This window comes from Monodelphis domestica, chromosome 7 (genome assembly GCF_027887165.1).
Source record: "Monodelphis domestica isolate mMonDom1 chromosome 7, mMonDom1.pri, whole genome shotgun sequence".
Lineage (NCBI taxonomy): Eukaryota > Metazoa > Chordata > Mammalia > Didelphimorphia > Didelphidae > Monodelphis > Monodelphis domestica.
In genome coordinates, this window is record NC_077233.1 from 260,245,366 (window position 1) to 260,262,321 (window position 16,956).

Here is a 16,956-nt window from a genome sequence, read left to right on the forward strand (position 1 = left end):
CCTTGTTTGATAGTAACTCAGCTAAGCAAGCTATTCTCCAACCACTGACTTTAAATGACTACCTGACCAGATTTTTTTTTTCAGGGAAGCTCCTTGTTAGGTTACAAATTGCAACCCTGTGTCAAGGCTGATTCTGGTCCAGGGAGATAGGCTGCCACCATCAGCTTTATCTAACAGTTGATCTATCTGGAGAATAACAAAGAATATTGTTAAGAAAACCTTAGTACATAGTAAGCAGTAAGATGGAAAAATCACCCCTATGAAATTCTGTGATGAGAAAGATTAATACTGTATTGAGGCTGAGGGAAACATAAACTAAAGCTATCCTAAAATTAATTGGGAATCTTTTAAGTGTGTGATTTTGTTTTTATTTATATCCTCCTGTGCTTGGGGACACCATTTCTAAGTCAGAAGGGGGTGACAGCTGAATGATTTATGCATAAGTGAAATTATTAAGAATAAAATTCAAGAGAAGTAGAATACACTGATCCCATCACTTGTCTGTTCTACACATTGGGTCGTCATTCCAAGCAAACAGCATGGCTTTTTATGCCTACTGACTGAAAACAAAGTATCTCTTTAAAAGCATCCCCTGCACCTCTTTGTGTCATGGAGGTGATGCAGTATTTTCAAGTCTTTCCATAGGCTATGGTATGTTTGAGCAAAATGGAAATACTTCCCAGAAGAGATTGGTAGACAGGTTGTGACTCTGTTGTCTGAGAACCAACCTCATTAAGCTTGGGGAAGCTCATTACCACTAAATTGATGATCACAAAAATGATGGTTTTTTTCTACCAAAACAACTCATGAAATGGTCAAGTAAGGCTCAAAAGGTTAGATTTTTTCATTCATTGAAGGCATGTTCACCCTGAGAAAATCATGTATCCTTTTTATTTATTTGATGTAGCCATGGGGCATTTTCTAGGCTCTGAGAAATTAGATGGCAATCATGAAAGCTACTGTGATTCTTCTCCTTGCTCTATCAGAACTCTCCATGCATGGTTTATATACTTTGTGGGTAGAAAGAGTATGGATCTGTTTTATGTACTTTGGGCTGGTCTTCCTTTAGAGCAAGAGAGTACAGGGGCAGCTAAGTGACTCAATGTATTGAGAGCCAGACCCTGAGATGAGAGGTCCTGAGTTTAAATCTGGCCTCAGACTTCCTGGGTAAGTCATTTATTCCCCACTGCCTAGCCCTTACCATTCTTCTGCCTTGGAAGCAATACACAGTATTGAGTCTAAGATAGAAGTTTGGGGTTTTTAATAACAAATATATCAACAAAGAGGCAAGGATCCCATTCTCAGAATGTGATTGATCAAGGAATCTAGGACTTGAACCATTGGCATGAAAGCCCAGCCTCCTAGGTATCTGATAGAATTTTTACTTCTATGAGACTCACCATAACTCTTCAAGCATTTTCACTGATAAATGGAAACAGAATGAAGCTTCATTTCCTTGGATCAGTATTGGACTCTTAGTGATCCTTTTTATTGACTGGTAGACTTCTTTTGTCAAATATTAATATTAACTAACATGAATTAATTTGTTAATAATTAATAACTTAAATATATGGCCCATGAATGTTTCATTTCATTGAAGTCTTGAGCCTAAACCACCAAACCTTCCTTAGTTAGTTCTGGACCAGAACCCTTGGTGTTAGTCAGCAAGATGGGATCAAAATAAGCTCACAGTTGAAGGAAGGGTGATTCAGACAAAAGGGGATAGCAAGTGACAAATGACCCAATTCTAAGTCTAACAACCTGTAACCTTATGGAGAGAGCCCTTACTACGGGAGGAGGAAGGAGCTACCACTGTCCTTGTAGATTGAACCTGATGGGTTATGAGGGAGGTTGACAACAAGAACAAAGGTACTGTGAGAGCTAGTATTTCTGGGCTCTTGCCAATTATTTTACAAAAGCTGGATCATCAATATAAGGAATATGAAGGGAAACTGTCTTTTTGTACAACTGAACACAGATATGAATATACATTTGATTTTTAAGGATCATGCTTTGAAGGAAGAGGGGCAATTTATGCACTTAGTAGCAGATTCTGAAAGGTTGAAAGAGTGATGCTGATGGAAGTGGGAAATGATAGGCTGCCATTGAGAATGGATACACAATAATGGTCCCCAAGTACTACATCTGAATAATGGATGTGTGTGTACATGCACATGCATACATATATTCTTTCCACCATGTACATATATAAACAATAATAAATGCATGCACATGAGTGTATATATATATATGTATTCACATGTGTACAATATATACATATATAACAAAATTCCAAAGTGCTGCATCTGAAAAATGAATATTTATATATCCACATCTATTATTCTTATACACATCCATGATTTTAAATAGTGTTATTTTAAAATTATTATTTTTAAACATTTTGAGCTACAAATTTTTTTTCTACTATTTCTTCTTCCCTCATTTTCATCACCCCTCCTAGAGATAGATTATATTTTTTCTACTATATATAATACATATACACACATATATTCTACTGTTCATGTGTAATATATGTTCATTTTTAAATTTTATAAACATTCTAGAAACAGCTTAGTAAAAGTCATTAAATATTTATTTACCAAAGCTCGAAAATGTAGGATTGAGAAAGGAAGGAATAAGCATTTATTTAGTATATATTATGTGCCAGAAACTGTGCTAAGTTTTTTAGTCAAATATTATCTCATTTCATCATTTCAACACTGCTGCAGCCTGGGTAGGATTATTATCACCAATGTACAGCTGAGAAAACTGAGATAATTAGAAGTTATAAGATTTACTTGAGGTCACAGAGTTAGTAAGTATCTGAGGCCAGATTTAAACTCATTTTCCTAATTCCAGGTCCAGAGCTCTATCCACTGTACCATCTCTTTAAGATGAAAGGAATATATTCAGGTCAAATAAAATTACTCTTACACAGTAGGTAGCAAACTTAGAAAACTCATTACTTAAAATGTTTAATATGTCATTCAAGACTAATTAATGGGTGATAGAATTAAAAATGAGTTCTAAGTCAAATTAGTGAGGTAATGTTGATGTCATGGAGGCAACTATGCCCTTCCACAGAATAGAAATCAAATGATGAAGCATGGGTTCTACATCATTGTGATGATACTTACTCTCTTGATTGTCTTTATATTTGGATCAGTTCCTTTTATATAACATTAGTTTATCAATTAAGGTCTACATATTTGGTATTTTGTGTGGAATTTGCTCACACATATAATTAATACATAGGCCAGGACCTCTTAATTAAATAAATGCAAGCAATGATTACCATGAAAGAAAAGAGTAATACTTAAATATCTTTTTTAAAATAATATTTTATTTGATCATTTCCAAACATTATTCATTGGAAACAAAGATCATTTTCTTTTTCTCCTCCCCCCTCCCCTCCCCATAGCTGATGAGCAATTCCACTGGGAATCACATGTGTTCTTGATTCGAATCCATTTCCATGTTGTTGGTATTTGCATTAAGGTGTTCATTTAGAGTCTCTCCTCAGTCATATGCCCTCAACCCCTGTATTCAAGCAGTTGCCTTTCCTCAGTGTTTTTACTCCCACAGTTTATCCTCTGCTTGTGCATAGTGTTTTTTAGATCCCTGCAGATTGTTCAGAGACATTGCATTGACACTAATGGAGAAGTCCATTACCTTTGATTGTACCACAGTGTGTCAGTCTCTGTGTATAATGTTTTCCTGGTTCTGCTCCTTTTGCTCTGCATCACTTCCTGGAGGTCATTCCAGTCTCCATGGAATTCCTCCACTTTATTATTCCTTTTAACACAATAGTATTCCATCACCAACATATACCACAATTTGTTCAGTCATTCCCCAATTGAAGGGCATCCCCTCATTTTCCAACTTTTTGCCACCACAAAGAGTGCAGCTATGAATATTCTTGTACAGGTCTTTTTCCTTATTATCTCTTTGGGGTACAAATCCAGCAGTGCTATGGCTGGATCAAAGGGTAGACATTCTTTTGTCGCCCTTTGGGCATAGTTCCAAATTGCCCTCCAGAATGGTTGGATCAATTCACAACTCCACCAGCAATGAATTAATGTCCCTGCTTTGCCACATCCCCTCCAGCATTCATTATTTTCCTTTGCTGTCATGTTAGCCAATCTGCTAGGTGTGAGGTGATACCTCAGAGTTGTTTTGATTTGCATCTTTCTGATTATAAGAGATTTAGAGCACTTTTTCATGTGCTTATTAATAGTTTTGATTTCTTTATCTGGAAAAAAGATCAAAACAGAAAATGTGATGTCCAAATGCAAAATTCAAGAAAAGCATAAAAAGGTAAATAAGAAAGAAAAAAATTAAGAGACTCAATAAAATAGAATTGTTTATATTCCTACATGGAAAGATGATATTTTTAACTAATGAAATTTTTTCATTATCATAGAAGGTAGAAAATAGAGAGGGTGGTAATCTGCTGTTTAGAATGATATGCAAAAAAAGAAAAGTATATTGTCACTCACTAAAGTAAAAATTCCACCAAAGTACATGGAGCAGTGGCCAGAGTGGTCGGCCTGGAGTCAAGAAAACCTCAGTTCAAATCTGGTCCCAGACATTTACTAACTGTAGTACCTTGGGCTAGTCACTTAACATTTGTCTATCTCAGTTTCCAGGGCTGTAAAATGGGAATAATAATAATACCTATCTTCCAGGGTTGTGGTGAGTATCAAATGAGATAGTAATTGTCAAGTGCGTGGCACATCATTAGCACTATATAAATGTGTTGGGGTTTTCTTGGCAAAGATACTGGAGTGGTTTTCCATGTCCTTCTAAAACTCATTTTACAGGTGAGGAAACTGAGGCAAACAGTGTTAAGTGATTTGCCTAGGTCACTTAGTTAATAAGTATCTGAGACTAGATTTGAACTCAGGTATTCCTGATTCCATACCTGGTGCTCTATCCACTGTGCCACTTAGCTGCCCTGATAGGTATTCTTGGATCTGGACTTTCCAGCTAAGTCTCTGATTTTTGTCTGCAGCTCTGCTTCATTTAAACTCCATGGAACATGATTCCTGTGTGGTAGGAACTTGAACTTATAGTACCTCCCTCACTCCTTCTAGCTTCTTTTTGTGTGTTGTGTTGTCTTCCCCCATAAGAGTGTAAGCTTCTTGAGGACAGGAACTCTTTTTATTTGTGTCCCCATCACTTAGCAAAATATGTGGTACAGAGCAGGCGCTCTATATTTATTGAATTTAATTATTTTGTTAGAGAACATCTATCCATGCTCTAAATATTTCCAAGGTAATTCCATTGTATGTCTTCATGGTTCTTCTAGAAGCAGGTTCTCTGATACTGTGCAAGTTCATAAGTACTGGGCTCAGTGGTCAGTTCTTCTGTGTCAGATAACTATTGAAATGGCTTTCTAATTGGTCTCTCTGCATCTAATCTCCTTTCTTTCCATACTCCCTCTACAAATCTGCCAAAATAACTTTCTGAGTCTAACCATGTCACTCTGCCTCTAAACAAAAAAACTCCTTTTTCTTTTAAAGCCTTTAAAAATATAGCCTTTCTCTATGGGGGTGGGGCGGGGAAGGAGAGTTATTGCATATAATTCTCCTTCTCTCTGTGTTTCAGTTAAGCTAGCCTATTTGTTGTTCCCCACATGGGCCATCATCTCACATCTTTGTATCTTTGCATAGCCCAATGACTGCAGTAAGGGGTGGGGGGGGGGGGGCAGCTCACAGGCAGCAGAGCAGGAGGAGAGCAGAGTGCTGAGGCCATTCCCCTCCCCCTTTCTACACTTGCTGAGGACATTCCTCACTTCACCAACCCCTCTGTCCAGCAGCCCAGTGGGGGCACTTTTCCCCTTCCCTGTGTGAGGTAAAGAGTGGGGGCACACCTGGCACTCTATCTCTAAAAGGTTTGCCACCACTGGTATAGGAGCTCCCTCTTACTTAGAAAATGCTTTCTCTAATTTCTTCCTCCTGAAACTCCTGGCTTCTTTTCAAGACTAGATGTTACTTCCCCTAGCTATTATTATATTCCATACCCAAAGTCCCCCAGTTCTACAAAGAAGGGAGGAAGGTGTCATTTTCTCAGCTTTGTCCCTATTTGCTCTTCATACTTGACAAAATCAACATGATCCCATCTTTGTTGTCCCCACCCCCACCCTTTTGTCTTTTATAAAAGCTACATCAGCATCTCAGAAACCCAGGAGAATCTTTTCTTGTCTTTTCTTGGATTTTCTGCTGGACCAACTGGCAGCATTTTTTGTTTTGCAGGATGCACAACGGAACAGAGCTTTTTTTATTCTCTCCCTCTTCCCCTTCCCACCCCCACCCCCAAGTCTCCACCTTCAGTCAGTCAACAGCAGAGTTCTCAAAGCATCTGCTCAGCAGACCTGCTGGAGAGGTGACTTCACAAAGCCTCCCCCCACCACCTGCTCGGCCTCCGCAGCTTCCCTTCCCGGGCTGTTTGCCTTCATCTGTTTTCCCCATTGCAATGTCACTGGATAAAGCAGGCTGCGAAACCCAACGGTGCCAGCCTGCCGCTGTGCTAGTCCTGAACGTGTGCCAAGTACTTGTGTGTGTTTTACTGCCCCTCCCGAGCCTCCGTACAGACGAGTCATTTTTAATGGGGCGCTTTTTGGGTGAAGACCCGTCTGCCTGAAGAATGGGAGCCCCGATCTGCTTTCTCATTGATGCAGCAGCTTCATCTTCCTACGGAGGCAAAAGCCTTTTGGCTGGCATTTACAGAGGGCTTAGTAGAAGCTTCGAGACAAATAGGGCTGGGCTTCCGACATTATTCTTGAGTTGACCACAGCTCCATTACTTTAGATTAAGCTGCAAGGCTGGCTGCTTTCTCCCCACCCCCTCTTTTTTTTTGGGGGGGGGGAGGTTTCTGGTGCAGAATGGAGCTCACCTATCACCTCCTAACTCTTGACTAGCTCTCCCCCCTCTTTGAACCTATACCCAGCCATCATTTAGGGCAATGCTCCATTATTCCTAGGCATTTAGGCACAATGCATATCTTCATCAAATACTAAAAAAAAAAAACTCCAAAACCTTTACTTTTTGTCTTAGAATCTATACAGTGTATTGGTTCCAAGGCAGAAAAGTGTTAAGGGCTAGGCAATGAGGGATAAACAATTTGCTCAGGGTCACACAGCTAGGAGGTCACACATTTGAACTCAGGACCCATCTCTAGGTCTGCTTCTCAATTCACTGAGCTAACCTAGCTGTTCCTCTTCCCCCCATCAAATTCTTTTAAACTTTTTGCTGATAGTCTCATTGAGCATTTGTTGACATTATGCTGTGAGCTCTGTGAGAGTATAGATTGGTTGTTGCTTTCCTTTGCATTCCTAGAGCTTATCCAGTACTTAGTAGGTGTTTAATAAATGCATGTCAACTGACTGACTGACACATCATTGGCAGAAATCTGTTTAAATGCAACTTTGCTCTTATTTTAGCACCATCTCATTGTTGTTGTCATTTCAGTCATGTCTTCATGAGTCAATTTGGGGAATTCTGGGCAACGATACCGGAGTGGCATTCCATTTCTTTCTCCAATTCATTTTATAGATGAGGAAACAGAGACAAACAGGATAAAGAGGGAGCAGCTGGGTGGCTCTGTGAATTGAGAGCCAGGCCCAGAGACAAGAGGTCCTGGGTCTAAATCTGACCTCATACACTTCTTAGCTATATGATGTTGGGCAAGTCACTTAACTCCTATTGCCTAGTGCCATGTTGGTAAACCTATGGCATGTGTGCTGTCCCCCCCTCCCCTCCACCATGCCTGAGGAAATTTCTCACATCACTTGCCCTTCTGCCCAGCAGCCCAATGAGAATTCTTCTTCTCTCCCCCATCTGGGGTAAGAGGGTGGCTCACATGCAGTGTGAGGGGTGCAGTTTGGGCATTCGGTCCCTAAAGGGTTTGCCATCACTGGCCTAGCCCTTATTGCTCTTCTGGCATGGAACCAATGCACAGTATTAATTCTAAGAGGGAAGGTATGGCTTAAAAAAGCAAACAGGGTAAAGAGACTGACTCAAGGTCATACAGCTAGCAAGTGTCTGAGGATATATTTGAACTCATGAAGATAAATCTTCCTAATACCAAGCCTAATGCTTTATCTACTATATCACCTAGCTGCTCCAAAATCAAAATTGCTTTTTATCTATTTAGTATTGTATACATTTTGTTGAAGTGTAAATTCCTCTCATAATTGCTGTCATGGTTTAAGTACTTGATAAATATTCATTGAATTGAATTGAATTAAATGAGCCATTGAGGATCCACCAACACATTAGTGGCCTTACTCCAGTTTTTGTAATGTCTAAGGGATACCAATGGAGCCCTTGATTTATCCATTCCCTATATCTTCTCTCATTCTTCCTTATAGGAATCCAACTTACTTTCTGGCCATACAAGTTGTTAATGATGTTTTTTATGCCATTTCTCACTTGTATTGTATCTTGATTACATTTAAAAACACATACCTTTCCATTACCATTTGTTTAACCTATTATTTCAATTCTTTAAGATCACAATGTATCATGATTAGCATCCATATAACCTGACTACAGAAAAAAAAAAGATCAGTATTAAAGAAATTTACTTTTGAAGCAATGAACAATTTAAGATCATTGAAATCAATGGATAATTTTCCAAAAATTTTCTTCTATTATTCAACTCAAAGTCCAGATTTTGGTCTATCTGTAATACCTGGAGTAAGAAAAGGGGAGGGGGCAAAGGGAGGAAGGGAGGAAGGGAGGGAAGAAAGGAGAGAGACAGAGACAGAGACAGAGACAGAGACAGAGACAGAGACAGAGACAGAGACAGAGAATGGGTCACTTAGACTCAATGAGATATCCATCCAGATACATGATATAATTGGGCAATATGCATTTATTTATCCATCATTTCCCCCCTGGCATAGATGATTATTTTTTTAATTATCAAGAAACAATTTTTTTCAAGTAAATTACATACTCTCATGAGGGAGACACTTATCAATTGTTCTCTATGTCTGTCAAGGAAAGAGAAAACTAAAGTCAAACTGTAGCAAGAAAATTCAGTTATAGCTAAAGGAGCATCTCTTTGGACTCATTGCTAATTTCTGCTAGAAAGTACTACCAAGAAATATTGTTATGCTCTACCCAAGAAGGAGGTAGGGCCAAGAATGATTGATGCAAAGCTCATATACAGTTCAACTTTTGCATATTGATGTTAAGAAACAAAATTATGGAGCTAGCTTAAATTTTACCTGCTCAGGTTGAAAAGTGGTGTTCATGCAATGGTCTGCCAAAAGGAAAAGACACCCTGGCAGCATGTTTAATATATTCATCTCCTTAGTCAGAGACCATTATCCATAAGATGTCTTTAGTGTCATCATTTTTGTTTGGATCCTGACTTGGTATTCCCAGACATTTTGTTTTCCACAAGCTTAACTCTAGTCTTGAAGCCTTAAAATCCTTAATACTCTAGAAGAGAAGATCAAAATGGTAGACATTCCTCTCTATTTTGAGTCCATCTTCTTGTGGGTTGGGGCAGTCAGAGAAAGACATAGAGAGACATAGAGAAAAAGAGTAAAAAAGAGAAACAAACAGAAAGAAAGCAAGATAGAGGCAGAAACAAATTTTATATATATATATATATATATATATATATAGAGAGAGAGAGAGAGAGAGAGAGAGAGAGAGAGAGAGAAAGAGAGAGAGAGAGAGAGACAGAGACAGAGACAGAGACAGAGAGACAGAGAGACAGAGAGAGAGACAAATACACAGAAAGAGAGATGGAGAGACAGACAGGTAGAAACAGATAAAGGTAGAGAAAGAGAAAGATGAGACAGACAAAAACAGAAACAGACAGAAAGTGGGAGAGACAGACAGACAGACAGATAGACAGACAGACAGACACACACACACACACACACACACACACACACACACATACACATACACATACACACTTCTTGCAGGCTCCAGTCTTCAGTGTCATCAATTGCCTGAGCTGAGCGTGTCAGTGATTATGTACCAATCTCTCTGAGCATTAACAGTGGGAGCTGAGGGAGAGAGAGAGAATAGATAGAAGTGATGTCAGTAACACTGTGGGATATTAATAGAAAAGGCAAAATGTTATCTTTCCAGTATTGTTCACATTTTAAAATATAGATCTTGATTTTTAGTTCCCTTCTCTCATGAATACTGCTTTAAAAAAAAAAGAAAAAACACTTGGGGTGAGCCTAGCTTTCTGGCTCCCTCTCCTCACCCTTCGCCTTCATATGAATGAATTGTCTTACTGTGAGAGAAATAATTACACTATTCTTACCTTTGGCACATCTTTACTGTTATTGTGACTTATGCAGGGAGTCTCAGGCTGCTCTTAGATTTTGATGTACCTAGAAATGATAATATTGCTGATGATGATAAAGAAAGATACATGGAAACAATAGAATATAAAAATTGAAAGATGAGGCATGATTTAAATTTTTTTCTTATGAGAAAATTTTAAGGAAAAAAAATTAACCCCAGGGATATTTAAAAAACTGTAATAGATATTTTCACAGGTGATGCTAAAAACAATGAGTAGAAAGTAGATTTTTGCTACAAAGCCACCATCTTGGCTAAGAATTAGATTTTGAATACATATCATGTTTTAATGTGTATATTATATTTTTACATTGCACTTCTCAGTGGCAATTTCTTCCTTCCTTCCTTCCTTCCTTCCTTCCTTCCTTCCTTCCTTCCTTCCTTCCTTCCTTCCTTCCTTCCTTCCTTTCTTCCTTCCTTTCTTTCTTCCTTTCTTTCTTTCTTTCTTTCTTTCTTTCTTTCTTTCTTTCTTTCTTTCTTTCTTTCTTTCTTTCTTTCTTTCTTTCTTTCTTTCTTTCTTTCTTTCTTTCTTTCTTTCTTTCTTTCTTTCTTTCTTTCTTTCTTTCTTTCTTTCTTTCTTTCTTTCTTTCTTTCTTTCTTTCTTTCTTTCTTTCTTTCTTTCTTTCTTTCTTTCTTCCTTTCTTTCTTTCTTCCTTTCTTCCTTTCTTCCTTTCTTCCTTTCTTCCTTTCTTCCTTTCTTCCTTTCTTCCTTTCTTCCTTTCTTCCTTTCTTTCTTCCTTTCTTCCTTTCTTCCTTTCTTTCTTCCTTTCTTCCTTTCTTTCTTCCTTTCTTCCTTTCTTCATTTCCTCTCTCAATAGTAGCAAAGTCTTGCCCACATAATTGTTGCTTATTGTCCTTCATTTTCAAAAAGGATCAATGACCTCACAGGGTGATGTCGACTTGGGCATGAATTGAATTGAAGTATGGTAGAAGTTGCACAAAGTCATCAAATTCTCTCTTCTAATCATAAAAGTCAGAACTACTGGTGATGGAGGATGCAGTGGATGATCTTGACATCTTAGATTCTGATCAGCCTTGAGGTACTCTACATCCTTCAGCATCTTCATGGACATTGGAACAAATTGCTCTCATACAGCTATTCCAATACTATGGCTACATACTAGGTGCTTTATAAATGATTAATTTGTTATTGTTATGGCCCACTCTTCATGGGCTAGTTTTTTTTTTTTTTTTTTGGCAAATATGCTTGTCATTTCCTTCTCTAGTTCACTTAACAGATGTTGAACTGAGGTAAACAAGGTAAATGATTGCCCACAGACACACAGAAATCATGTGTCTGAGGGGCAGATTTGAACTCAGGTCTTCTTGACTCCATATCTGGCTCTCTATCCACTATGCCACCTAGCTGCCCTACTAATATGCTAATGTGTTTAGGAACTCACAAATAAAATGTTTTTATTATATGAGGTTCCTACTAACAATATTTTGATGAAAATGCCAGAAATCTTAGATTATTTGTAGGCAGGTTGGCATTTCAGTGCTTTTTTCCCCCTAGGATACCACATAAATAGCTATTTTCTTTTTCTTCAAAGAGGGCTAATCCTTTTTTTTTTTCTTTAAAAAAATGCTTGATAAAATTTTGTCTTTGCATCATAGTCAATTGTGGTAAAAAAAAAAGACTCTTGCCCCATTTCAGATTGACATCTCCTTGTAATAAAGAAAAACAACTAATTCAAACCCTCCAATACTCTAACTGCTTGTGATAATATATAAAGTTTTTTGGCTTACTAGCTTCCCATTTCTCTGACATAAGAAGGGAGGTTTATTTGATTATCTGATCATTGGAACTATTACTGGTTCTTCAACTACTCAGAATTGATCATGAATTCATTTTGTTCAGTTTTTAATTTTGGTAATTGATTTTCCTTTGTTCTCTTAATCAGGTAAATTAGTAGTTGTTGAATTCATTAGTCTTTTTTTCAAATGTAAGCCTATTTTTTTAGTTCTTTAGTTTTTATTTTCAAATTTCTTTATTTTCTCCAATTTTCAAGATTTCTTCTTTTATGATTATTTTATTACTTGACTATTTCCTAGTGTTTTGATTTTCACAGTCAGTTTTCCCTTTTTCTATTTTATTAAAACAAGTTTTCAGAGCTATAAAGTTTCTTTTGAGAACTTCTTTGGCCAAATCCCATAAGTTTTTTTACAAACTTGATGAGTGCTTCTGTCACCTTTAACACAGTCATTTACAATTTCCATTTGTCCTTTAACCCATACACTATTTAGGATGTTATTACTTCTTCTATCTTTAAATCTGTATCTTTTGTTCCTATTTCTCTAATTAGTAATTATTATTCCTTAGTCCTTAAAGTATATGTTTATTATTTCTGTCTTTTAAAATTTATTTATGATGATAATTATATTATAGCCAACCTTCATTCAGCACCTATTATGGGCTAGGCCCTTTAAAAATATTATTTCATTTAATTCTCATAACAAGCCCTCCAAGAAGGTGTTGCTATTATTTCCATTTTACAGATGGAAAAACTCAAGGATTAGCTGATCATCTGAAATCTTGTCATCATATTGTAAACTCAGCTTTCGATACTCATTACCTTTCCAGATCCCTCACAACATCCTTTTCCTTCTCTGATTGAGGAATGAAACATTAAACTCCTCCCAAACTTTTCCTTTATAGAGAGCTTGGATCTGGTGTTTGTTCAATTCTTTGATTGTATTGGGGTTTTCCTGGCAAAGATACTGGATACTAGTTTGCCATTTTCTTCTTCAAATCACATTGCAGATAAGGAAACTAAGGCAACCAGGGTTAAGTGACTTTCCCAGGTTATACAGCAAATAAATATCTCAGGCTCAATTTGAACTTAGGTCCAACTGGCTCCAGGCTTTGTGCTCTATCCCCTCTTCTACCGACAGGTACCTTAATATCTTACCCTATAATTTTTAACTTTTTAATTTTATATAATTTATAATTTTTTTTTTGTACAGGCACAATGGAATGCTGAAAAACAAGGGCATTTTTACTTTTCTCCTGTAGAAATCACTATAGGACAGTCAGATATAATGTCCTAACAATTGGTTCAGTTCTATACTTTTCTTATTCTTTCTGTTGGATTTATCCAGTTTGAAGGAAGAGATCTTTAAATCTCCTTCTATAACAATTATCATCAGTATCTTTTTACAATTAAGGTAGCTTTTCTTTTAAGAATTAAGACTCTTGGGGGCATCTGGAGAGCCACATCTAGACACACGAGGTCCTGGGTTCAAATCTGGCCTCAGACATTTCCTAGTTATGAGAGTCTGGGCAAGTGACTTAATCTGCATTGCCTAGCCCTTACTGCTCTTCTGCCTTGGAACCAATACAGAGTATTTGTTACAAAATAGCATATAAAATACATAGTATTGTTTTCAAGGCAGAAGGCAAGAGTTAAAAAAAAGGAATTAAGACTCTTATATGTAAATATATTTTTGTTCTAAGTGAATCAATATTGTAATAAGGAGTCTTAATGCAAAATATAAGACCCCTGTTTGTCTCCCTTGATGTCAATCTTTATTGTTGCTTTCTCTGAAATTGTGATTTTTAGTTCTGCTTTTTAGAGCCATTTTGAATATGTGATTTTTTCTATCTCAACATATTATTTTGATTTTAATTTAAAATGAAAAGCTATTGATATTTTGTTTTCATATCAATTTAATTTGCAAATATGCTCCTACCACATTATCTCTTTTCAAGATCAAACTTATAGAAAAGAATGAAAAAGCGAGGGAGAAAAGCAGTTTAGCAAAACTAACCAACACATCAACAAAATCTAACAATATATGGTGTGTCCCATATCCCCAATCTCCCACCTCTGCAAACAAGGGAAAGGGGTACATCTTCTTACATCTTTGTACCCAGTCTCTGTCATTACAATTACAAACGATTCAGTTTTGTTTCATTTTGTTCCTTTATTATATAATCAGTCTTATATATGATTTTTTTCCTGGTTTTACTTACTTCACTTAGTTCATTAGTTCAGGTAAGTCTTCACATGCTTCTATGTATTTTTCATATTCATAACTTCTTTTAATGCAATAATGTTCAATTTATATCAATATGTCATAATCCCTTTAGCTATTCCTAAATTGATGAGCATATATTTTAATTTTTTAGTCATTTTCTATTACAAAAAATGTTGCCATAAACATTTTTGAGCATATGAGACCTTTCTTTTTATCTTTCGCCTTCTTGACATGTATTCTGGATCCAAGGATATGGGCATTTTATTACTTTCTTAGCATCATTATAAATCATGTTCAGCTGAATCAGAACTTTTCCAAGTTTGATTTAGTATGCCTCTTTCCCCATAAGTCAGCCAATATTGATTATTCCAATATTTTTAATCTTTACCAATTTTCCGTGCCTTAGTTGAAATATTAGTTGTTTTCATTTATTAGCATTTTGAGTAATTTTAATTTGTAATTCTCTGAGAAAGGTTTGTTTATAACCTTTGACCACTAATCTATTTATATTAGTTCCTTTTGTAACTTGGGTAGGGATAGGAATTGGACCAGTAAATTCACTGGTAAAGGAATTGTATTTACCAATGCAGGTTAGTATCTTCCTCTGTCTTAGTTGCATAAACACTGAGTGGTTAAGTGATTTGCCTAGCATCACAAAGCTAAAATGTGTCAAAGGTAATATTTGAAACCAAGTAGCTTTAAGGCCATTGTTACTACTATGCAATGCTGCTTCTTGGAAAACATGGATCTCAGATTCTTTTTTTTTTTTAAATATTATTTTATTTGGCCATTTCCAAACATTATTCACTGGAAACAAAGATCATTTTCTCCCCCCCCCTCCCAGCACCATTCTCTCTCCCATAGCTGACGCACGATTCCACTGGTTATCACATGTGTTCCTGTTTCTAACCCATTTCCATGTTGTTGGTATTTGCATTAGAGTGTTCATTTAGAGTCTCTCCTCAGTCATATCCCCTCCACCCCTGTAGTCAGGCAGTTGCTTTTCCTCGGTGTTTTTACTCCCACAGTTTATCCTCTGCTGTAGATAGTATTTTATAGGTCCCTGTAGATTGTTCAGGGACATTGCATTGACACTAATGGAGAACTCCATCACCTTCGATTGTACCACAGTGTATCAGTCTCTGTGTACAATGTTCTCCTGGTTCTGTTCCTCTCGCTCTGCATCACTTCCTGAAGATTGTTCCAGTTCACATGGAATTCCTCCACTTTATTATTCCTTTGAGCACAATAGTATTCCATCACCAACATATACCATAATTTGTTCAGTCATTCCCCAATTGAAGGGCATCCCCTCATTTTCCAATTTTTGGCTACCACAAAGAGCGCAGCTATGAATATTCTTGTACAAGTCTTTTTCCTTATTATCTCTTTGGGATACAAACCCAGCAGTGCTATAGCTGGATCAAAGGGCAAACAGTCTTTTATCACCCTTTGGGCATAGTTCCAAATTGCCCTCCAGAATGGTTGGATCAATTCACAACTCCACCAGCAATGAATTAGTGTCCCCACTTTGCCACATCCCCTCCAGCATTCATTACTTTCCATAGCTGTCATGTTAGCCAATCTGGTAGGTGTGAGGTGATACCTCAGAGTTGTTTTGATTTGCATCTCTCTGATTATAAGAGATGTAGAGCACTTTTTCATGTGCTTATTAATAGTTTTGATTTCTTTGGCAGGGAACTGCCTGTTCATGTCCCTTGCCCATTTATCAATTGGAGAATGGCTTGATTTTTTGTACAATTGATTTAGTTCTCTGCAAAATTGAGTAATTAAACCTTTGTCAGAGGTTTTTATGAAGATTGTTTCCCAATTTGTTGCTTCCCTTTGGATTTTAGTTACATTGGTTTTGTTTGTACAAAACCTTTTTAATTTGATGTATTCCAGTTTATTTATTTTGCATTTTGTAACTCTTTCTAAGTCTTGCTTGGTTTTGAAGTCTTTCCCTTCCCAAAGGTCTGACGTGTACTATTCTGTGTTCGCCTAATTTTCTTATAGTTTCCTTCTTTATGTTCAAGTCATTCACCCATTTTGAATTTATCTTGGTGTAGGGTGTGAAGTGTTGATCTATTCCTAGTCTCTCCCACACTGTCTTCCAATTTTCCCAGCAGTTTTTATGAAATAGTGGATTTTTGTCCCAAAAGCTGGGATCTTTTGGGTTTGTCATATACTGTCTTGCTGAGGTCACTTATCCCGAGTCTATTCCACTGATCCTCCTTTCTGTCTCTTATCTAGTACCAAATTGTTTTGGTGACCACTGCTTTATAATATAGTCTGAGATCTGGGACTGCAAGCCCCCCTTCCTTTGTATTTATTTTTCATTATTTCCCTGGATATCCTTGATCTTTTGTTCTTCCAAATGAACTTTGTTATGTTTATTTCTAAATCAGTAAAAAAAATTTTTGGAAGTTCCATGGGTATGGCACTAAATAGATAGATGAGTTTGGGTAGGATGGTCATTTTTACTATATTGGCTCGTCCTACCCATGAGCAGTTAATGTTCGTTCAATTGTTCAAGTCTAGTTTTAGTTGTGTGGAAAGTGTTTTGTAGTTATGTTCATATAGTTTCTGTGTTTGTCTCAGGAGATAGATTCCTAAGTATTTTATTTTGTTT